Genomic DNA, 8290 nt, shown 5'->3' with positions numbered 1-8290 from the left:
CCAACTGATCAATAGAGATTAAAAACAGAATCACTATTTGGTAATAGAACGGGTGTATTCAGTTCTTTTTTTCAATCTTCTAAATTTGTCCCTGTCCACTTTCAGGCGCATTGAATGATTTTGTAGTTTCACTACTTTAATCAGTGTTGTAAAATACTCGATGAAGTCAGGATTTCGGACTTCAGTTGAAATGGGAGGGTCTGCTTCTAGACTGAGAGCAGAAAATGCAACTCGTTTGTTTCGTTTACAGCCAGTCTCAGTTTCGATTTGAGCTGCCCGCAGAGGAACTGGGAAAGCAGAACCATTTTGGGTGTTTTTAAGAGCAGTAATAGCACTTGATTTGGTTTTAAGCTTAGGAAAGTAACTGAAGAGAGGAAATATCAGATCATCTAGAGCAAGAACATCCTTCACCCTCATATTTTCAGCCACAAGAAAACCAGCCCAATTCATCATATTCCCCCTCCCTCAAACTCAGCCCCACAGCACTTTTGTACATATATTTATCCTTACCCTATTTATTTATATTGATACCTGTCTCCCCCCTCTAGACCGTAAGCTCGGTGTGAGCAGGGGACGAGTCTAGCAACTCTGTTTTATTGTACTATCCCAGGCGTTTAGTACAGTGCTGTATTTTTGTCCATTTTTTGTCCAAAGTATAGTGTCACTGCTATGCTGTAATAGCATAGCCAAGCAGGCAGTTCTATAGGGTAACAACCTATACATATATATCATCATCATCATCAATCGTATTTATTGAGCGCTTACTGTGTGCACAGCACTGTACTAAGCGCTTGGGAAGTCCAAGTTGGCAACATATAGAGACGGTCCCTACCCAACAGTGGGCTCACAGTCTAAAAGGGGGAGACAAAGAACAAAACCAAACATACTAACAAAATAAAATAAATAGAATAGATATGTACAAGTACATATGTACTTACTATGTACGTACTTACTATGTACATATGCACATAGATATGTACAAGTAAGTATATGTATATATGTATATGTTTGTATTAATTTATTACTCTATTTTATTTGTGCATATTTATTCTATTTATTTTATTTTGTTAATATGTTTTGTTTTGTTCTCTGTCTCCCCCTTCTAGACTGTGAACCGGCTGTTGGGTAGGGACCGTCTCTAGATGTCGCCAACTTGGACTTCCCAAGCGCTCAGAGAAGCAGCGTGGCTCAATGGAAAGAGTAGGGGCTTTGGAGTCCGAGGTCATGGGTTCGAATCCCAGCTCTGCCACACGTCTGCTGTGTGACCTTGGGCAAGTCACTTCTCTGAGCCTCAGTTCCCTCATCTATAAAATGGGGATAAAGACTGTGAGCCCCACGTGGGACAACTTGATCACCTTGTATCCCCCCCCAGCGCTTACAACAGTGCTCTGCACATAGTAAGCACTTAACAAATGCCATCATTATTATTATTAATAACAAATACTATTGACTGATTGATTGACCATGGCCTAGTAGATAGAACATGGCTGTGGGAGTCACAAGGAGCTGGCTTCTAATCCTCGCTCCGCCACTTGTGTGACCGTGGGCAAGTCACTTCACTTCTCTTTGCCTCAGTTACCTCATCTGTAAAATAGGGATGAAAACTGTGAGCCCCATGTGGGACAGGGACTGTGTTCAACCTGATTAGCTTTTATCTACCCAGTTCATAGTACTGTCTCTTCAAAGCCTTACTGAAGGCACATCTCCTTCAAGAGGCCTTCCCCAGCTAAGCACCCTTTTCCTTTTCTTCCCCTCCCTTCCACATCGCCCTGACTTGCTCCCTTCATTCATCCCCTCCTCCCAGCCCCGTAATCAATCAATCAATCAATCGTATTTATTGAGCGCTTACTGTGTGCAGAGCGCTGTACTAAGCGCTTGGGAACTACAAGTTGGCAACATATAGAGACAGTCCCTACCCAACAGCGGGCTCACAGTCTAAAAACATATACTATGTTTATATATGTTTATAATATATGTTATTAAATACAATATAATTAAATACAATCAAATTAAATTTATATTATATTACAATTTACATTATAAATTAATATAAATCATCATGTAATTTATATTATTATGAATATTATATTACAATATTTATAACATATTATATTATATTTATATTATGTTGTGCATTTATTATATAAATTGATATAAATTAAATATAATTAAACATAAACTATGTTTATATATGTTTATATGCTATAAAACATATACCATAATATTTATAGCATATTATATTATATTTATATAATGTTGTGTATTTATTATATAAATTAATATAAATTAAATATAATTAAATATAAACTATGCTTATATATGTTTTATATGCTATAAAAACATATACTATATACCATAACATTAATAATAATAATAATAATAATAATAATAATAATAATAATAATGGCATTTGTTAAGCACTTACTATGTGCAAAGCACTGTTTTAAGCGCTGGGGGGGTATAACATGATCAAGTTGTCCCACGTGGGGCTCCCAGTCAATCCCCATTTTACAGACGAGGTAACTGAGGCTCAGAGAAGTTAAGTGACTTGCCCAAGGTCACACAGCAGACATGTGGCAAAGCCGGAATTCGAACCCATGACCTCTGACTCCAAAGCCCGTGCTCCTTCCACTGAGCCACACTGCTTCTCACTTATGTACATATCTGTCACTTTATTTATTTATGTTAATGTCTGTTCCCCCTCTAGACTGTAAGCTCACTGTGGGCAGGTAATAATAATAATAATAATAATAATGGCATTTATTAAGCGCTTACTATGTGCAGAGCACTGTTCTAAGCGCTGGGGAATTTAAAAGGTGATCAGGTTGTCCCACGTGGGGCTCACAGTCTTCATCCCCATTTTACAGATGAGGGAATTGAGGCCCAGAGAAGTTAAGTGACTTGCCCAAAGTCACACAGTTGACAAGTGGTGGAGCCGGGATTTGAACCCATGACCTCTGACTCCAAAGCCCGGGCTTTTTCCACTGAGCCACGCTGCTTCGCTATACTGTTACACACTGTACTCTCTCAAGCCCTCCCTTCCACATCACCCTGACTTGCTCCCTTCATTCATCCCCTCCTCCCAGCCCCATAACACTTATGTACATATCTGTCATTTTATTTATTTATGTTAATGTCTGTTCCCCCTCTAGACTGTAAGCTCACTGTGGGCAGGGAATGTGTTCGCTATATTGTTACACTGTACTCTCCCAAGCCTTCCCTTCCACATCACCCTGACTTGCTCTCTTCATTCATCCCCTCCTCCCAGCCCATAACACTTAAGTACATATCTGTCATTTTATTTATTTATATTAATGTCTGTTCCCCCTCTAGACTGTAAGCTCACTGTGGGCAGGGAATGTGTTCGCTATATTGTTACACTGTACTCCCCCAAGCCCTCCCTTCCACATCACCCTGACTTGCTCCCTTCATTCATCCCCTCCTCCCAGCCCATAACACTTATGTACATATGTCATTTTATTTATTTATGTTAATCAATCAATCAATCAATCGCATTTATTGAGCGCTTACTGCGGGCAGAGCACTGTACTAAGCACTTGGGAAGTACAAGTTGGCAACATCTAGAGACGGTCCCTACCCAACAGCGGGCTCACAGTCTAAAAGGGGGAGACAGAGAACAAAACAAAACATATTAACAAAATAAAATAGAGTAGATATGTACAAGTAAGATAAATAAATAAAGTTAATGTCTGTTCCCCCTCTAGACCGTAAGCTCACTGTGGGCAGGGAATGTGTTAGCTATATTATTACGCTGTACTCTCCCAAGCCTTCCCTTCCACATCACCCTGACTTGCTCCCTTCATTCATCCCCTCCTCCCAGCCCCATAACACTTATGTACATTATCTGTCATTTTATTTATTTATATTAATGTCTGTTCCCCCTCTAGACTGTAAGCTCACTGTAGGCAGGGAATGCCTCCCCCTCGTCCCCCTCTCCATCCCCCCCATCTTACCTCCTTCCCTTCCCCACAGCACCTGTATATATGTATTTATGTTTGTACATATTTATTACTCTATTTATTTATTTATTTATTTATTTTACTTGTACATATCTATTCTATTGATTTTATTTTGTTAGTATGTTTGGTTTTGTTCTCTGTCTCCCCCTTCTAGACTGTGAGCCCGCTGTTGGGTAGGGACTGTCTCTATATGTTGCCAACTTGGACTTCCCAAGCGCTTAGGACAGTGCTCTGCCCACAGTAAGCGCTCAATAAATACGATTGATTGATTGAATGTGTTTGTTATATTGTTACACCTCCCAAGCCCTTAGTACAGTGCTCTGCACACAGTAAGCGCTCAATAAATACGATTGATTGATTAATGGATTGAATGTGTTCGTTCTATTGTTACACCTCCCAAGCCCTTAGTACAGTGCTCTGCACACAGTAAGCGCTCAATAAGTACGATTGATTGATTGACTGAATGTGTTCATTATATTGTTACACCTCCCAAGCCCTTAGTACAGTGCTCTGCACACAGTAACAACTCAATAAATACGATTGATTGATTGATGGATTGAATGTGTTCGTTCTATTGTTACACCTCCCAAGCCCTTAGTACAGTGCTCTGCACATAGTAAGCGCTCAATAAGTACGATTGATTGATTGATTGAATGTGTTCGTTCTATTGTTACACCTCCCAAGCCCTTAGTACAGTGCTCTGCACACAGTAAGCGCTCAATAAGTACGATTGATTGATTGAATGTGTTCATTCTATTGTTACACCTCCCAAACCCTTAGTACAGTGCTCTGCACACAGTAAGCGCTCAATAAGTACGATTGATTGATTGATCGAATGTGTTCGTTCTATTGTTACACCTCCCAAGCCCTTAGTACAGTGCTCTGCACACAGTAAGCCCTCAATAAGTACGATTGATTGATTGATTGAATGTGTTCGTTCTATTGTTACACCTCCCAAACCCTTAGTACAGTGCTCTGCACACAGTAAGCGCTCAATAAGTACGATTGATTGATTGATCGAATGTGTTCGTTCTATTGTTACATCTCCCAAGCCCTTAGTACAGTGCTCTGCACACAGTAAGCGCTCAATAAATACGATTGATTGATTGATGGATTGAATGTGTTCGTTCTATTGTTACACCTCCCAAGCCCTTAGTACACTGCTCTGCACACAGGAAGTGCTCGAAAATACAATTGACTGACTGCCCAACTGGCGCATAGTAAGCGCTTAATAAATACCATTAAAAAACAAAAATCTCCTTCCAAAGGAGGAGGTCAGTAAGAGAGAAGGCTCTCAGTAGGCGGTGGAGAAATAATAGCAGCAGGATGCTGAGCCCATCCTATCTCTCCCCCAAAATAAACTCGCTGAGGTCATATGACCTGGCTATGCTCTTCCTTATCTGGGCCATATTGTGCCCAATGAAGGCGTGGTCAGTGGACACAAACAGCCCTGTCCTTATATAATAATAATAATAATAATAATAATAACAACAACAATAATAATAATAATAATGGCATTTATTAAGCGCTTACTACGTGCAGAGCACTGTTCTAAGCCCTGGGGAATTTACACGGTGATCAGGTTGTCCCCCGTGGGGCTCACAGCGTTAATCCCCATTTTCCAGATGAGGGAACTGAGGCCCAGAGAAGTGAAGTGACTTGCCCAAAGTCACACAGCTGACGAGCGGTGGAGCCGGGATTTGAACCCAAGCCAGGCACATAGGAAGCGCTTAACAGACTGAGCCCCCTCTTTCCTCTCCCCCTCCCCATCCCTCCCTCTGCCCTACCTCCTTCCCCTCCCCACGGCACCTGTATATATGTTTGTACAGATTTATCACTCCATTTTACTTGTACATATTTTACTCTTCTATTTATTTTGTTAATGATGTGCATCTAGCTTTACTTCTATTTATTCTGACGACTTGACACCCGTCCACATTCATTCAATCGTATTTATTGAGCGCTTACTGTGTGCAGAGCACTGTACTGAGCACTTTGGAAGTACAAGTTGGCAACATCTAGAGACGGTCCCTACCCAACAGCGGGCTCACAGTCTAGAAGACTGTTGTGTCCACATGTTTTGTTTCGTTGTCTGTCTCCCCCTTCTAGACGGTGAGCCCGTTGTTGGGTAGGGACCGTCTCTAGATGTTGCCGACTTGCACTTCCCAAGCGCTCAGTACAGTGCCCTGCACACAGTAAGCGCTCAATAAATACAATTGAATGAATGAATATTAGTGATAGTACATGGCTGACCATACTGTAGGCTGGAAGCTCCTTGTGGGCAGGGATTATGGCTACCAACTCTGTGTATTACAGTTCTAACTCTGTATTAGTTTCCCAAATCCCTGCTCTGCCAATTGTCAGCTGTGTGACTTTGGGCGAGTCACTTCACTTCTCTGGGCCTCAGTTCCCTCATCTGGAAAATGGGGATTAAGATTGTGAACCCCACATGGGACAACCTGATCACCTTGTAGCCTCCCCAGCGCTTAGAACAGGGCTTTGCACATAGTAAGTGCTTAACAAATACCAAAATGATGATGATGATAATATTTAGTAATAATAATAACAATCAATTAATCATATTTATTGGACTGAGCCCCTTCCTTCCTCTCCCCCTCATCCCCCTCTCCATCCCCCCGATCTTACCTCCTTCCCTTCCCCACAGCACCTGTATATATGTATATATGTTTGTACATATTTATTACTCTATTTATTTATTTATTTTACTTGTACCTATCTATTCTATTTATTTTATTTTGTTAGTATGTTTGGTTTTGTCTCCCCCTTTTAGACTGTGAGCCCACCGTTGGGTAGGGACTGTCTCTGTATGTTGCCAATTTGTACTTCCCAAGCGCTTAGTACAGTGCTCTGCACACAGTAAGCGCTCAATAAATACGATTGATGATGATGATATTTATTGAGCGCTTACTGTGTGCAGAGTGTGGCGGACCCACGGGCCAATATGGTACTGTGTGCAAATAATGGTATTTGTTGAGCACTTACTACATGCCAGACACTGTATCAAGCGCAGGGGTCCCCGTCCCATGTGGGGCTCACAGTCTCGACCCCCTTTTTATACAGATGAGGTAGCTGAGTCTCAGAGAAGTGAAATGACTTGTCCAAGGTCACACGGCAGGCAAGTGGCGGAGCCGGGATTAGAATCAATGAGTTTTTTTACTCCCAGGCCATGCAGTGCCCCAGTGCTCAATAAATTCCACCGATTGATTGATCAATGTAAGGAAGTAATGGTTCTCCTCTGCCTAAATTCCTGCGTTCCCTAACACTTGTCCTTCTTCAATTTCACCCTTTATTTGATCATCACACCTTCTAGACTGTGAGCCCGATGTTGGGTAGGGACCGTCTCTATCTGTTGCCAACTTGTACTTCCCAAGCGCTTAGTACAGTGTTCTGCACACAGTAAGCGCTCAATAAATACGATTGATTGATTGATCATCCTTTCTCTAATTTAGCAAGCAGAGGCTTGGGAATCAGAGAAACTTGATTCTAAACCCAGCTCCACCACTTGTCTGCTATTCATTCAATCGTCTTGATTGAGTGCTGACTGTGTGCACAGCACTGTACTAAGCGCTTGGGAAGTACAAGTGGGCAACATATAGAGACGGTCCCTACCCAACAGTGGGCTTACAGTCTAGAAGGGGGTGACGGACAACAAGACAAAACATGTGGACAGGTGTCAAGTCGTCAGAACAAATAGAATTAAAGCTAAATGCACAAGCGTGGCTCAGTGGAAAGAGCACGGGCTTTGGAGTCAGTGGTCGTGGGTTCAAATCGTCAGCTGTGTGACCTTGGGCAAGTCGCTTCACTTCTCTGGGCCTCAGTTACCTCATCTGTAAAATGGGGGTTGACTGTGAGCCCCCTGTGGGACAACCTGATCACCTTGTATCCCCCAGCACTTAGAACAGTGCTTTGCACATAGTAAGCGCTTAATAAATGCCATTATTATTATTATTATCATCATTAACAAAATAAATAGAATAGTAAATATGTACAATAATAATAATAATAATGGCATTTATTAAACACTTACTATGTGCAAAGCACTGTTCTAAGCGCTGGGGAGGTTACAAGGTGATCAGGTTGTCCCGCGGGGGGCTCACAGTCTTCATCCCGATTTTCCAGATGAGGTAACTGAGGCCCTGAGAAGTGAAGTGACTTGCCCAAAGTCACACAGCTGACAATTGGCGGAGTAGGATTTGAACCCATGACCTCTGACTCTAAAACCCATGCTCTTTCCACTGAGCCACGCTGCAAGTAAAATAGAGTAATAGATCTGTCTGCTATGTGACCTT

Source organism: Tachyglossus aculeatus, chromosome 1 (genome assembly GCF_015852505.1).
Source record: "Tachyglossus aculeatus isolate mTacAcu1 chromosome 1, mTacAcu1.pri, whole genome shotgun sequence".
Classification (NCBI taxonomy): domain Eukaryota; kingdom Metazoa; phylum Chordata; class Mammalia; order Monotremata; family Tachyglossidae; genus Tachyglossus; species Tachyglossus aculeatus.
Note: the sequence above shows the minus strand (reverse complement) of the source record.